Source organism: Myzus persicae, unplaced genomic scaffold (assembly GCF_001856785.1).
Source record: "Myzus persicae strain clone G006 unplaced genomic scaffold, MPER_G0061.0, whole genome shotgun sequence".
Lineage (NCBI taxonomy): Eukaryota > Metazoa > Arthropoda > Insecta > Hemiptera > Aphididae > Myzus > Myzus persicae.
The window spans coordinates 98,849-115,667 of NW_019104189.1; the positions used below are offsets into that span (position 1 = coordinate 98,849).

Genomic DNA, 16,819 nt, shown 5'->3' on the forward strand with positions numbered 1-16,819 from the left:
TTTTGAGATTTCCAAAGATTAGCAATAAGATTTGAACCCAAATAGAAAAATACTATATGTAATTTGTAAATTAATCCCCAACATGTTTACTAGATATAATATTATTATTTTATAAAATGTCACTGACGAAAGAAAACTTAAAAGCGTTACCAGATAAATAGTACCTTCCTTTCAATATTATGTATTATGTAAAATATAAATAAATGTGCGTATAAATTGTAGCTATCAGTTCTGAAAAAAAAAATCTAAGATATTGTGCCTTTTTATAGTACGCGATACACGTAGGTAGACAAAAATAATGTAAAAATTCATTTTTATTTAGAAAATTATTCAATTTTTGATATCATGTATGATTTTAAATTTTCTCTTGTAAAACAAAAACATTTAACAGACGACTATCTTGTCCTAAAAAATATAAATCCTCAAAGTTATTGTTCATTATAAAAGCGCATATATTCTCCACAACTACAATGAGCAATTATTTTTATTTTAGAGTACACGATGAGATTAATAACTGTTTTATTATAATATAGTATTGTAGTCGACGCCACGATTTCACTATAGAAACAGCCTTCACATTATTTCAGATTCGTGAACAACACGAGCAATCAGCTTAGGTGTAGGTACGCAAAACTGGAATCGTATAATAAATATGATTTAAGCTGTTCGTGTTACAATTATTGCAACGATGTAGATATCAATAGGTTCATATATGATGTATACAATGTGCCATGTAATAAGCAACTCATATTTTTTTCAGTAATTTTTTGTGACTAATTTGTTTGTGCATTTTGAAGTATACATAATAATATGCAAATAATAACATCTTTTATTTTTATGAGCATATTTTTTGCCGATTCTTATATTGTTTTTAAATCACAATCAAATTTTTCAACTTCTAATTCTGAAGCGGAATGTTTTATCATTTACAAACGTCAAAAATTAAACCAAAATTAAAATCATAAAAATATTTATATTCAAAAGTGTACTCAATTCTATCATATTTGACGTATTGCACATTTGTACTCGTGAAAGTAGCTTATAATATTTTTACCCGGTAATCTGTATACCTACGTACGAACGGAATGACATGCGTGAAATATCGAATATATTTTACCTAACTATTATTGTGATTTATTATTATTATTATTATTATTGTTATAACCGTTCAACCCGATACGACACGATGCAGGTTGTTCATGACGACGTCGAATTTATTTATTTTTTTAAATCACTAAAATTTAGTTTTATGATCTCCATTTGTTCGTGAACCTATACGGAACGTCAACGATCGACGTATCGCTAAGATTGACTATATGTTTGCTAAGTGTCTGGACAAACTCGTTAAAATTGCATTGAAACGAAAACAAATTTTCTGGTAGTAATTTTATAGATCGCGGTAATCGAAAAAATCGTGCGATGTATAAAAGTGAAAACAATAATGGTTGTACTTATTATTTTTATAATGCAACACTGTAATAATTTCAAAATGCATGCCTGTATAGGCAGGAATAGGTATAGGTATAGGCACTTTTGGTTTCCGAAGGACATAGAAGTGTTTTTTTAATGTTTACATGGTTTTGTTCTTAAATCGTGTTCATATGCTGAAATAATTATCTGTTTTGACTGCCGAGCAGGAATAACATCTTAGTTCACCAATTTATAGTATACATTTTTTTTTTTATCAAGTACTATACATGTACCTAGGTAGTTTATTTGGCCAGTTTGATTGCATTATCTATCAATGCTCTGTGTTCATAGAATATATGTAGGTACACATAATATTGTAGTTCAGTGCGCGTACCGAGTGTAATACTGAATGGGCTTCAGTAGAAAAAAAATGTCAACAGTTTATTTTCAAGATTGACAAGATTGTTTTTATTTTTTGTTGTCAAGCTAAAAATTAAATCCATCTACAGTGAATGATAGAGGTACGTACTTACTTTTATCTGCATCAGCGAACCCATTAATAACGGCATTGCAAGGTATAAATTTATTGAGACCTGAATGTGCAGTGATTGGATTATGGTCTGTTATAAATTGTAGAGCCCCGTCGAACGGTCGGGTGAATTATTTTCACATTTTTAAAAATAAGTAGGTAAGTAACTTCATAAATGACACAGAAAAAGTATTTTACATACATCCTTAAAAAGAAACTGAAATTAACTGATAATATGATAAATGTTTTATTCAAAATTAAATTGTTGGTCAATACTTAAAAATCTATCTGTGAAACTTCGAACTACACAATACTAACATAGATTTTTAAAAAAAATTACGTTTTAAGGCAATTATCAATATAAATAAATAAAAAATAAAAACGTTAAATATTTCAAAAACGCCAAAACATTTTGAAAATGTTATTATACATAGAAAATGAAAATATAATACATATATATATATATATATAATGAATTATTAATACAAAATCAATTTTGTCAGAAATTGTTGATTTGTTTTTGCAATTTTTTTTTTTTGTTTTTCCCGATTGTTTAGGAAAATTACGCTAAAATGTATATTATATTGTATAGTATCGCTCCTCTCGGAATCTAAAATGCAGATAAGATGAATAAGAGACAAGGGGCCTGGTTTAAATAAGTGGACGAGATTGTTCAACGAGAAAGAATTAAAGTATAAGAATGATAAATTACAATAAGAGTGAGCAAGAGTTGAAAAAAATAAGATTTCGGAAGATGGATAGCCGAAAGAATAAATACGGGGCAAGAAATAACTCCTGCTAATAGAAAGGGAAGGACAATATTGAAGAGTGTAAAATATGTAAGGAAGGGGTCATCAATATAAACTGTCAGTGACGAAGATGATCACAATGGAGATACATTAAGAGAAAGGCGGGAGGACTGATTGGGAAGAAGATTATGGGCTAGACGAAGACGAGAATTTGATACCATAATTCATAAGGGATCTATAATTGTAGCGAGACACCAGAATCATGGACGATTTAGAACAGAGGGAGAATAATGAATAGAGTTCATTTAGTTAATAATTACTTTTTTAATTATCTACAATAATTTTACATCATGAAATATTATAGGAACGACTTCGAATTAACGTATAATAAATACATTTATTTTGTGAAACTCATTACGGCAACATTGCTTATTAAATTAAATAAATTAGTTGTTTAATAAAGAACCAGGATCTAATTTTCTGTCAATTTAAAAATATTCTCTAATAAATTCTTATTACATTTTTATTGGTGAAAAGAGAAAATTTTAAAAATAATTAAATTGGTCATATTACAAAATATATTCTAAAAAAATTAATTGGATTTTAATTTCTAAAAAATACATAAAAACCATGTTTTATACCTATAAAATGCCAGTGAATATTTAAATTTTTGGTGGATGTCTTCGAATTTGGCTCACCTTCAAATACTTGAAACGATGCCCCTGATTATCTGCAATCTGCATATTATTTACCTATAAATTATTTTATTACTGCAAGTTTCAAAGATGAGTGAGTTTTAGTTAGAATAAATTCTAGTATTGACTATTGACCATTGGAAATTATAATGTAAGTATTAATAAATTATTTTGAAGGTAACATATTATAGGTGTTTCTAACCTGTAATTCATATTGAAATTGCTAATCATTATTATTAAACTAAAAATAGATATAAATTACTTAATACGTCAAAATAAAAGTGATTGATTAATGCATGTGTTTATTAAATATCAATATAATATGAGACTGATAAAAATGAATTTAAAAAATATTACTCATTTAACTATTTACCGCCTTACCAGTTGAAAAAATATCCTCAATATTTTATTATATAAATTTATATTCACTGTTAGAACTTATGACGATATAAAAATAATATGCTTAGAACAAAGTCCACAACAATTATAAACTTAAATATAATCTAAGCTACAGTACCTACCTAACTAATGACATTTATATATTAAATACCATATAATATTTTAATATAAATGACATGATGAATTATTTTATATTGAAAAATTGAGTAATGATTAATATAATGTACAACTAAAAGAACAATCAGAAACTAAAAATATAGACTTTTATAGAAACGATTTGGAAACAAAAAAGTGTTGTCGTCTCATGGTTATAGTCTATAGATATTAAAATAATAATACTTTATGAAATTATTTATACTTAATCTTTTTTTTTTTACGATAAGAACAAAACGTGTAAAATATTATGAAATACAATACTAAATTATTAAGTATTTTTTTAAGATTAGTTTATTCACGATAATATTTTCAAGCTGCAAATTCGAAATCGCACTGTATTAAATACTTAAATACGCTACCTATTTGAAAACGGTCTTTGCCTATCTAAAACTACTATATTGGTATAATAGAAGTGCAGAACGATTATTATTATTTTTATAAAAATCCTATGTTATAATCTTTCATGTTATTTAACATAAACATTAGCTACACTAAGAACTGTATCATTTTGTAAAAACGTTTCCAAAACTAAAATGATTTATATTGTTGTAGGACAAAGGTAACAAGTAATAACTAATTCCAGTAACGAAACTCAAAAGTGTCAAAAGTCAAAACAATCAAAATATGTATAATACTACAAAAACTTGCTAAAACGTATTGGATAATATTAATATAGCTTATATAGGTAGTTTTGCAGTTTTGGGTTTATAGTGTTTACATTGAATACGAGCTTACAGAATTTATAATATGCCTGTTATGAAAATCTGTTTCAGTGACGTGTAAACGTATTTAAGATATTTGCTATCCTGAGTTACTAAAGTTAGATGCCTCTCTGCTCCTAATCATTTAGGCCATAATGTGGGTGTAATTTTCAGCTAAATATTAAAATTTTTATTACAAAATCAACTAGATAATATAGCTGAAAGTAATGAAATAGCTTTGGTATACATAATATACATACCTAAACACACCTCGGAAATATTAAACTAAAAAAAAATGGAAACATATATGATTACTAAAAAAAAAAAAATAAATAAATAAATAATATACAAATCATTAATTTTTAAAAACTAACAGATAATTCAGTGTGTCAATAAAACGCATCTTTTAATATATAGTAATTGATAGAGTGTCATAAAAATTAAAAGAAAAAATTACATAGCCTAACATTTGATTAACGAAAGTCGGAGAAACAAAACAAAGATTATCCAAAAATTGTTAAAATTTTATTTGAAATATTCGTTTGCTTACTTTACATCATACTAACTCCGTGCACATTTTTGCCCTTAAAAAATACCAACTCCTGGGTATATGATTCAAACATTGTTTAATTCGTTATTTAATATTCAATGTAATGGAGTTCAAATCTTAAAAAAATACATAATAGAAAAAAGATTCAATTTAAAATTGGCGTATAGTGATCAGCACATTTTTTATATTACGGGTAACCCATTGCTAGTAGAAATAAACAAATATGCAAATATATTTTTACCAATATTACCTTAAGGATAAAAAAAATGTAGTGACCAAATATCATATACAGATTAAAATCACATCCAAACATAATAACAATTTTATTTTATGTTACCGGTGGTAACCATTTATAACCAAAAAAAATACATACATTTCTACTATTACTTTTATAATCTATAACAAATGCAATCGCATCTATAAACAATATTGCATTTTCAATTTCCATCGTGAATCTTAAATTCCTTAAATGAACACCTCTTTATTAGGCAAATGTTTGTAAATCCTTCAAAATGAGTCTCTGCGTCATAAAATGAAACTACCGACTAGATTTTATACTTTAGTGGTTCTGACTAGGCGATGAGGAATCAGACTATCAGCCGGTACATGTTATTTTATGAAGATTGTTCCTCAATTTTCAAAAAAACTTCAGAAAAATTCAATATACTTATATACAATGACCTAAATACACAATTACAGTTGTCAATTTGTATTAATTTTAAATATAGAGACAGAATAGTGACAAAGAAGTGATTTTTTAGTTTTTAATCGTTAAAGTATTTTCGTAAAACGACCAGTTGGATTAAGACAATGGAACTAAAAACTATAAAGCAATTATTTTAAATATTAAACTATTTTAAGAAGAGATATTTGCCTTCCAGTTATGCAAAACAATTTTACTATGTGATACATGATAATCGTTATAAATTTTTGTTGTTTAATTATTCAGATAATAATTTAATGTTTCCAACTTATGTAATATTTTACATGTTTGATGCGGGCAAAGATCTACCTCAGTCTACACCAGCTATCCCATACCCGCTAATTTCATGCTACAATTCGCAGCTTACATTCTAGTAATATAACCGTCATGGCAATATTATGTGCTTAAATACTCGGAAACACATAGGTACAGCTAAATATCTTTTTCTTTTACCATTACGTTAATTTGTTATAATAGTCCTGGGAAAATGAAATACCGATACGAACAAATATAATATGATCGTGACCGGCACACAGACACTGCAGTTAGTAATGTTATGATTGTATGTGAGTTATATTCCTGACTGTGTAAAATCATATATGGTATATCGTATTAAGACATCGATGAGATTGTATTTTTATCAACGGTCATAAATCGCGCGATTCGTTACCATTTGTCACTACACATTTACACAAACACGGTTTTACTCTTAGTTGGAACTGTTGAAATTGTATTTATTAATTAAATTGCAAGAAAATAACAGCTATTCGGTGTGGGTATAACGCGTTTTACTGTGGCCCAATATAGGACCATCCGCATTTCTCATACTATAATAATATTACATTGTATGCACTTGTCCTATAAGCTCCCAATAAGATGACGTTTACTCGTGTATGTGATGTGGTTGCCTCTGTCGTACGGGCGTACAAAATAGCAAGTTTGAGTTCGGCCGTACCGCGATTTCGTTTTGTTATGGCTGTAATTATGTGAGAATGGATTGCAGTTCAGTGGCGTAATTTGGTCATGTTTGTGTGTGTGTGGGGGGGGGGGGGGGGGGGAAAAGTTTTTTAAAGTTTAACCCCCCCCCCCCTGAAAAATAAAATAAGTATTTATTATAAGCACCTTTCAGTGCAATATATAATAGTTATGATGATTTCAAAAAAAAAAAGAAGTATATAAACCAAAAAAGGTCGTCATGGGGGGGATACGACACCCAAATCCCCCCCGTAATTACGCCACTGTTGCAGTTGACCTGTTATCACTTATCAAACTTAAAAGTAATACAATTTTCTGCTTTTATTTATTTTGATCTTCTACCATATTTCAATTTGTAAGTGAGTTATGAATGTTTAATATTAAAACCTTTCAATATAAAATACCTCTATTTACAAATACTGAAAACTAAAAATAAACTAGATCTGCTGATCTCAAATTTTGCTATGTTCTACATTTGCATGACGTTTGTCGACGGAAACAACACTCGCACTCGAGTATGCGTAACTATAGAGTATTTTTAAATTTTTTATTTTTATTCATATTTATTTACACAATCGTCCGACACTATTTTAATGGAAATTTCGATGAGGGTTCAAAAGTTTGACAGTTGTTGGTACGAATAAAAACCAGCCAACACTAACCGTAAATATTATAAAATTGTATTGCCGAGTTGGTATAAATATAATATGTCACTACGCGAATCTGTCTATCTGTCTATATGTGCCTTGATTCTTGACTTCATTGCTATGATTAAAACTCAAAAGTAGTACAAAGTTTTATATTTTAACAACAATAATTTCTTTTAATATTATATTGTTTATTGAAGTTAAATTGTATTAATTTTTTTCGTATATATAAGTAAGTAGGTACTAAGTCATACATATTAAATATATTTCGTAAATAGTATAGGTACCTATAACGAGTATAACCTATAGAATTTAATACACATATCATTAATTTTTTAGATATTTATATTTACCGTAACATATTATCCAAGAATTCGTATTAAGCAATAGGTACAACATTTATAACTATTGGTAACATTTAATGTGGGACTAATAAATTACGTAGGTATATGAACCAGAAAATATATAATCTGTCTTGTACTTTTTCCTCATTGTTATTTTATATTTATTCAAAATTATAATCTCCCCCTTCTTGGCTTGCATCTTTTGTAATTTATAAATTGTTTATTTCACTCTGTTAATTGTTTAAGAAATATAAATAAGGCAACACTTTAGAAAATAGCACTTATAACAAGAAAAAAACAGTTTAAACACACAAATGAAAGCTGCTTACTTAATATTTTTTTATACTCGTATTATTTTGAAAAAAAATTTTCGTTTACTTTTTGGTAATACTTTTCATCAAAAATCATTATAAACGAAAGTCCTCTGTTTGAATTTTAGGATGGACTTATTTATAAGATAAATTAAGTTGTAGTTGTTTGAATTTTAGTATAAGGATATCGTATATACTACATACTGCAATGTATATAAATATTAGTAAATACCATAATATGCTTTTATACAAAATGCGTAACCATATGTATTACATGTAAAGACTACGGTGCCATAAATAGAGTTATGTGTGAATTAAAATATTTTACTGATATTGTAAAATTTTAAATAAATTCTAATTTTTAATAAAGTATTTATGTAAATGATATACTTACTAGTAATGCACTAGGTTGTTACCTAGGTATAAATTAAATATGTTTATACTGAATTATATTAAATATCAAGCAACTGCTTAAAAGTATTTAACACAAAAATATTTGAATTTTAGTTTTATGTTATAGTTAACAGATATGATATGTTATTTTTATTTATTTCATTGTTTTTTCATTTTATTTATTAGTCATATGCTTCACTTTTATCCCGTATTTATAGTGGAATTGAATTCAAACAGTGGACCTAATGAAATCTTTAATAATCTAAATATATAAGCACAATAAACATACCTACATTCTTAGAATGATTTACATATTATACAAATCATATTTTTTTTTACACTTGGTATGATTAATTTGTTTTTGTTTATTTACTGTTTACCTGCGCTATCTATTTTAAATTATATTAATTGTTTGTTGATATTTTTTTACTAAGCTTGAAAGATAACTAAAATGATGAAAATTATTGAAACTACAATAGTTTGCTGATCTAGAGGTACAATGTAAATGTCTAAGAATGTAATGAATATTTAGTATTCTTTTGCATTAAGTTTTTAAATAAAAATAAATTTTACTGTAACACCAATTCAGATTTTAAATATTTATTTATAGATAACTGTTATGGTTTAATAGTAAATTACTGTCCTTCGAAACAAATTATATTCCTCATAATTTATAATACCAATGCCATTGGTAGCCCTGAACAGTGGACAGTGGATTTAACATATTATTGAATTTAGTTTTACATAAGAGTTACACAACATATAAATAATAATAATAATATATATTATACTGTAACACAGCCAATTCTCAATTATTTGTGTAGTAACTAATATAAATAATAACTAGTATAATATTATAGTTACTTCTTGTCTACATGGTGTATATTAATTTAAAATAAATAAAAATATTCTACCTCTTCTATAAAGAAAATAAGAATTTTTGTATTAAAGTTTAATGCACAAAACTGCAATATGAGCAATTGTGAAATAGCAATACAGGTATACAAAGGTCACATGATGATTCTTCAATCATGTTCGCCCCCATTTTTAATTCAATAGCAAATTGTGATTTTTTAATTTTTAAGTATTTTGAATTTTCAAATTATCATCACTCCCATATCGTACAATGACGCATCCTCAGTACACACAATTATATAACTAAAAAACTACTCGTTCAAATTTAAATTTGGATACATACCAAATTTGTCCATACATAATACAATTACAAGTACATAATACTTCTACGTTTTTTTTAAATTAATAATATCTAAAAAAAAACAGCCAAAACTATTTTTTTTTTAATTTGGCACCACCGCCAAAAAAATTATTATGAAACTCAAGGACGTATGCCACCCATTTCCCCACCCACCCTTAGGGCCTGTACTCATAATAATCATTATTACGTAGGTATTTATACTCGTATCTATATTATCATATATTAAAAAATAACACCGGGAAACGGTGTGCGCACTGAGCAGAATACCAGTGAACCTAATTATGTAGTTTGAGTCTCGGTCTTGCGCACACGCAAACCCACTGCTCTCTTGGTACGATAGGTTGTGACTATATTCTAATTGATGCATGCTCCGGAATTATAGAAAAATAATAAAAACACATAAACAAAAATGTGCTGCATAAAAACTGTCGTTTAAGCCAGGCGATGAGAGTTTGCGTAAACTATAAGACGTATCACGTGTGTACGTGTAACACGACTCACATATTATCGACACGAATGATAGATAATATGCGTATGGTGATACTATTGTGTTGTACAGATTATACAGTATGTATTAAACTTTTATCCTCGTAATAGTCGTACACTTGCCCTCCTTCTATTTGTTACAACACTCCACTACTCGAAACAAGCCTAAACTTTTAAATGCACCCACTACTATAATATGTATTATTAACTGTTTCGGAAATAGTTTTTGAATAACATTCAATCAGAGAATAGTGACGGGCTTGAGGAAATAAAATATGTGGTCCCAAGTGATTGATTCAAGACTCATACAATTTTATCAAATTGCTTGAGAGAGCAAAACGTTTAAAATTGTATAAATATTTGTCAGTTTTCATTTTTTAAAAGTATATAAATAATTGAACAATTTTGAATATGAAAAATATGCTTCGGACTGTGCAGAGTATAAACTTGTTTATAAATAAAAACGAACCACTATAAATATGGGCGTATTGTAATATTATTATAATGTAGTCAAAAATCAATAAAATAAAATCACATACGTAATTTGTACATAAAAGTGCTTCTACATCAAAGGTCATACTGCAGGTAAAAAATATTACACTCGTCCATACGACCAATGCATATAAGAAAGTAGGTAGGTACCTAACTTTTGTCAACCGTCTAGGTTGAGTTGATGAAAAATGTATTATTGGCTTTGCAGGGGGTTACAACTTATAAATTTGAAAGGAAGTAAGATCGGCTGAGATCCGTCTAGTGTACCGGCACTCATTGTCCAAAAAATATCGACATATTGTAATAGAAAAATTTTCAAAACTTGAGTGGGCATTAAACTGCGTTTATAAACCAGAACCTCGAAAAAATCGATATTTTTTTTATTTCGAGTTTGTTAAACCAAATCATATTAACATATACACGATGAAAGTCCTCAACACTTTTCTAAAACTATTTTTTAATTTCAAAAAACGTCAGACCTGACACCCCGCCGTCAAAACAGACTGCATAATATACTGAAATCGTACAGGTCTTAAATATATTATATTAGACAGGACTGGTAATCGAGTACTTGACTATTTATACTAAAATAGTATACCGGGTATACCGCCCGATACACGTGACAATAATATCGTCATTATTCAATAAATAATGTGCGCGCGCGTTGTCGCCTCCGCCGCGAAAAACACGAAATGCACTCACAGTCGTCCGGGCGGTGAGGTGGAGGGGCGCTGACCACCGGCGCGCCGCCGTCGAACACGAACCGGTCCCGCAACACCGAGTCGGCGGCGGCGGCGTCAGCAGCAGCAGCAGCAGCAGTCGGTTGTCGGTGAGTCGGTGTCTCGACAGTCGTTTACTACCCGTCCGACATTGCGGTCGGTGCGTCCAGTTTTTTTCTCAGTGCACCTGTTCCTCCCTCATATAGTTACGGTTCCGTCTTTTGTCCGTTTTTAATTTTGGCGCCATCCCCTCGTTGTACCGAGTCGGTTTTCGTCACGTACTCCCCCGGCACCTCCCCGTATCCGCACTGTAATAATAATACTATTAAACGATCGTACCGAGTGCACGTGGTGAATACAAGACGTATTTAATTAACCAGTCCTACCTATATCAAAAACGAGCAGCTCGCGCCCAGACGACCCGTCGTATCAGGTAAAGACCTTCATTCTATTGTATTGATAATAATTAGTTACGATAATATTACGGTTCGGATAGCGACAAGTCGAAAGCCGATTGCCACGGCCAAAATTTCACGACCTCCGAGCCCGTGTCGGATGACATAATGTTATTATAACGTAGTAATATTCTGTTGTCTAGCGCTTTGACTTCCCTGTAGGTACACTTGTTACTTATTCACGGTGATCACTATAACGAACGACAGGTTGGGGTAACGCGATATTGTGATATATTTTTGGTATAGGTATACAACGTTATCGTCGGTCGATACGATAACGCGATACCCGTGCGATGGTGTACACGTTTCGCCGTTTCGGATTGATATTGAACCCGTCCTTATCGATGTATAATAATAATAATATAACTAGTCAGTAGGTGATAGTTTTTGCGCAAAGTTGCACCGGGTGACTTGAATGCTGGTCTACCGAAAGGAGGGTCTATTATTATAGTTCTATACAGAAAACGTGTGGCATGGTCTGCCGAACACGCCCGAACGATGTACTGTTCCCATGCTCTGTGAATATTCAAAAACAAATAATACGTTATTTTTTAAACAGTAATTATTACTAACACAAAAAAACCCTAATAATTTAACAGTTGTAGCGTTATGGGTCGTCTCTAGACTTCGGGTAGCAATGCATCTGGTTGAGATACGATTCATTTAAATTGTTCTGTTATTGTTTTTGGGATATCGTATTTTTGTACATAATTATTAAAATTGTTTACTTCATTAGCGATTATCGTTATAATTGTCGAGCCTTAACTATTATAATAATATTACCTATATTCGATCATAAATATTTTAGAAAATACTTTTCTGTTTTAAACACTAATATTTGGCGATTTAACGACTGTCATTAAAATTTTAAGTGACACATAACTACTATTTTGAATTTAAGTAGACGTTACTCACCTACAACAATTTAAAAACGATTATAGTATCATGTCGATTTATCAGCTCGATCCCACCTAGTAAACGATTGGGTATAATATTTATCGTAGTAATTTATAATTACAAATAAACGTCAAATTAGCTTGAACCATTTTCGAGTGAAAACACTACCTATCGGAGAAGTTTAAGTATTAAACAATTAAACAACTCGTGTATAAACTAAACATATTATGTGCCTGCTTATTTAAATTTTAAATGAAACATAACTTTAAGGGTGTCGTTAAGTTTTGAAGGTCACTGTAATTTTCTCAAATAATTTAATTGGTTTATATTATAGTTATAGTACATTGGCTCATATAATATTTAGTTACATACATTGCAGACGTTGGCTATACAATAAAATAGAATATGAAATATTGTAGAAAAAAGAATATAATAAAATAATAGTCTACGAAAACTGGACCAAGATCGTAGGAGTGCATTGTTCGTACTCTATGCATTGCAACACAGACACTATATTATGTACTCTGTCTTATAATAATGTATCCAACGGGCGATTAAAAATAATGTACGGGTGGCATTGTGTTGAAATTTTATAGGTAGGTACTCGAATCGAATTTAAAAACGATGGAAAATAAAATTTGTTTTGTACAATGGCGACTGTCCAGTTATGCGGATCGTGTCCGATAAACCTTGGGCGGACGGGATGCCGTCAGTCGAATTTTAATATTTTTATCTAAAGTCCATTGTAGTTTAGTCGGAGAACATATTATATACCAATGATACAATCTTTGGTCGATTTATAACTTTGCTGAAAAAAAACATATTGACGAATTATTATTATTTAAGTAAAGAAAAAAAGTAAACAAGTTCAGTTTTACATTTTTTTTTTAAATCTTCTGTATACAGTTTTAACTATTGGGTACGTTTGTAATTTTCTCGACGGTCATATAATATATCAACTCCGACGGTTTAAATCTCAACAGGACTATTAAAAGTTTTTAAGATTTTAAAATACAAGATTACTACGAGTTTGGGATGAGGGTGGTGTGAGGTGTTACGCTTAGGTATAATATTTTATATTTTATACGAAATTTAATATATGTTTACTTCGTGTGATTTTATATAGGGAATGAAAAATATTAAACGTAGTTCTATTCGTAATATCATTCATTTCAAAGTTTTATTCCTCGCTGGTATAATACAGGAAATGCTGTTTATTTTTATTCGAGGACGATACTTCACAGTTCAAACTATTATAATACATCTTCTATTATTATACTGTTCATGAATTTGGGCAAGGGCGAATATTAACTTCTCCAACCGTTTGTTTTACATTGATTAATTTCTTTTATAAAAACCAACTTTGAAAGTCCATTATTGCGACCTCATGAATTAAAGTACTAAATCAATGTCATAACACATTATTATAATTATACGACAATTGCATATCATTATCTAATATTTTGTTTCAGATGTTTAGTTAACGATGATAGGGCATTTATGAAGTTTTTTTTAAGCTGCTTATTATTTTTAATTTACCAGCTTTAATAATTCAGTTAAATTTGTACAATAAGTTTATCCCCATACCAACTTAGCGTACATTGATTTAATATAATATAATTTAAACATCATATGATAAGCGCGATTGGGTCCCTGGAGGTAGATGGTTGATGATTCCGATTGAATAAACTGAATGGTATTATTATATTTGATTATTGGAATTGGCAGTTTTAAAAGATAATAATATTTACTGATTCTAGGTATACAATAAATTTTAATGTTTAATCGCATAAGCAAACTATGTACTATATCATAATTTTAGATTTCTTTTAACTTATTTAATTTTCTTGATAACTACGGAATAACCTGAGACTTTTTTCTTTGAAGTTAAAACTAGTTACATAATATTAAAATATCTATAATATAAAAATCATTGTGAACAGACCAAATTAGTACAAGTTTTGGGACATAATCTGATGAATTACATGTATTATTATTTATTTAAGAAACATCAAAAACATTTAATACAACAAAGTATTTATGCAAACTGTTGATACCTATTCTTATTCGCAATACTAGTGATACTATGCATAAATAATACTTTTTAGTTATTACGTAATAAAAAAAACTACACTTACATAATCATAAGAATGTACTTTTGAACAGGGGTCAAGAATTTGTCGAAGGATGTTTTTCGGCACCTTCCTGTGTTACTTGTTATCTATTTTCTGATTTGTGTCAACTTCCTGTCTATAGTCAGCAGGAGGTATCTAACAACTATCGAGATCACTCCATTGTCTCGTAAATATTTTATCTAATTTTTAATTTTTTTGACAATGTTCAGTCCTTCGAATAATAATAATGTTATATTAACTATACAGCGCGATACCATCATCACGTACGGCTGCCGTATTGCCGTACCGGTGAACCCTGTCGTGCATTACAAACAAATAAAATACATTCCTGCCGGTCGATGTCCACGTGGGGAAATTGATCGATAGGTTAGCCTACACGTTGTCCGTTGGGTAATAATATGTATATTATATTATGTATATGTATATGAATATATACACACTTATATATAAAAAAAACTTAGTAGGTAATAATAAATAAATGGATAACGTTAATAATTTAATATACGACCTTGTCGGGAAGTATAATTTTTTTCGAGTAATTTATTTTTTCTTAAACCACTCGACCGTAATACTGTTGGATAGGTATAGAAAAATATGTTATACCTACGTACGAGTTCTTCGATCCCCAGTATACCATAATAATAATAATGAGCAGCATTTGAACCGGTTAACTGGAACTGTAGTACAGGCGTACAGCTGCTGCATTCGAGAATTATTTAGTAGAAAGTGAAGGGGGTTTGATCGGTATTTGTCGTTGGTCCACTCGATGTACATATTACATATAAGATATAAGGTACTTGAATGAAAACTTACGTTTTTATGTATGTATGCCGTCGTGTGTTCGATAGCGTGTACACTTGATAATACGTATTGCTAGTAGAGTTTTCGTGTCAAGTGAATAGTTTATTACCCCATACGGTCTTGGAGAACGACGTCACATGCGCATCATCGTTTTTGAGAGCCAGCCAGAACACGAGTGTTATGGTATAATAGTGTACCTACTTCGAAGTCCTAAAAACGGATTTTGCTGCGTATATACAAACGAGTGGCTATAATATTATACGTGGATATGTTTTCGTAACAATATTCTTGTGCTGCTTTAAAGTGTGTTCTTATGATGTCTTATGATTGAATTTACAGTCATTCAACGAATTTTATTCCACTGGAATGGCTGACCTACTCATCAATAACTAGTCAAGTATTCTGTTGTCATATATGGGCTAGACGGTACTTATATTAACAACACAAATTGTGTTAGTTTCTATTTTTACTCTCAATAACTTAATTAAGACTTTTATTGAATTAGTTTATTTATATTAATCAAGACGTGGGTATTTGTATGGTCGTATGGTAATTTAAGTAACCTACTTGATATACCAAAGCATAATATTAAAATAAAATTAGATCGATCCTTAATCGTAAACGATACTTTCTATACTTAATTTAATCTAATAACTAATTCTTAATGATCATATTACGTTTAAATAGAAAGTATTAAACTATAAAATATAAACAAATAAAATGCATATTTTATTTGTATTAAAAACGAACAGTATAAAATAAAATGATATAAACGGATTATTATCATAGTTTTGTGAACTAAAAGACAAATTTTTTTTCAAAAGTTGTAATCATTACAGTATTAAAATAACGATAAATAACAGTTTTATAAATAAATAAATAATTGTATTTTTCGTGTGAAAAGTACAATGAGTAGTTTCCTCATATTTACTAAAAAAACTATTTTATTCTACAACTGCGAGATAATTTATTATTCATACCTTTTATATAACGGCTACACTCACTTCACAAACAATAGTTAAACAATATTTGAGATATGATATAGGTTTTACCATA

General features: G+C 29.3%; 1 protein-coding gene across 2 annotated transcripts in view; it reads left to right on the forward strand.

Moving 5' to 3' along the window:
- The first annotated feature begins 1,819 nt into the window (after positions 1 to 1,819).
- Positions 1,820 to 16,819, forward strand: part of LOC111039785 — a 64,169-nt gene continuing 49,169 nt past the window's right edge. Inside the window, exon 1 of one of the 2 annotated variants that reach the window (XM_022323416.1) lies at positions 1,820 to 1,931. The gene's annotated coding sequence lies outside the window, so the exon portion shown is untranslated. Of the gene's footprint in view, positions 1,932 to 11,573; positions 11,909 to 16,819 lie in introns of those variants that run through there. The other variant, XM_022323415.1, reaches the window with a different exon arrangement.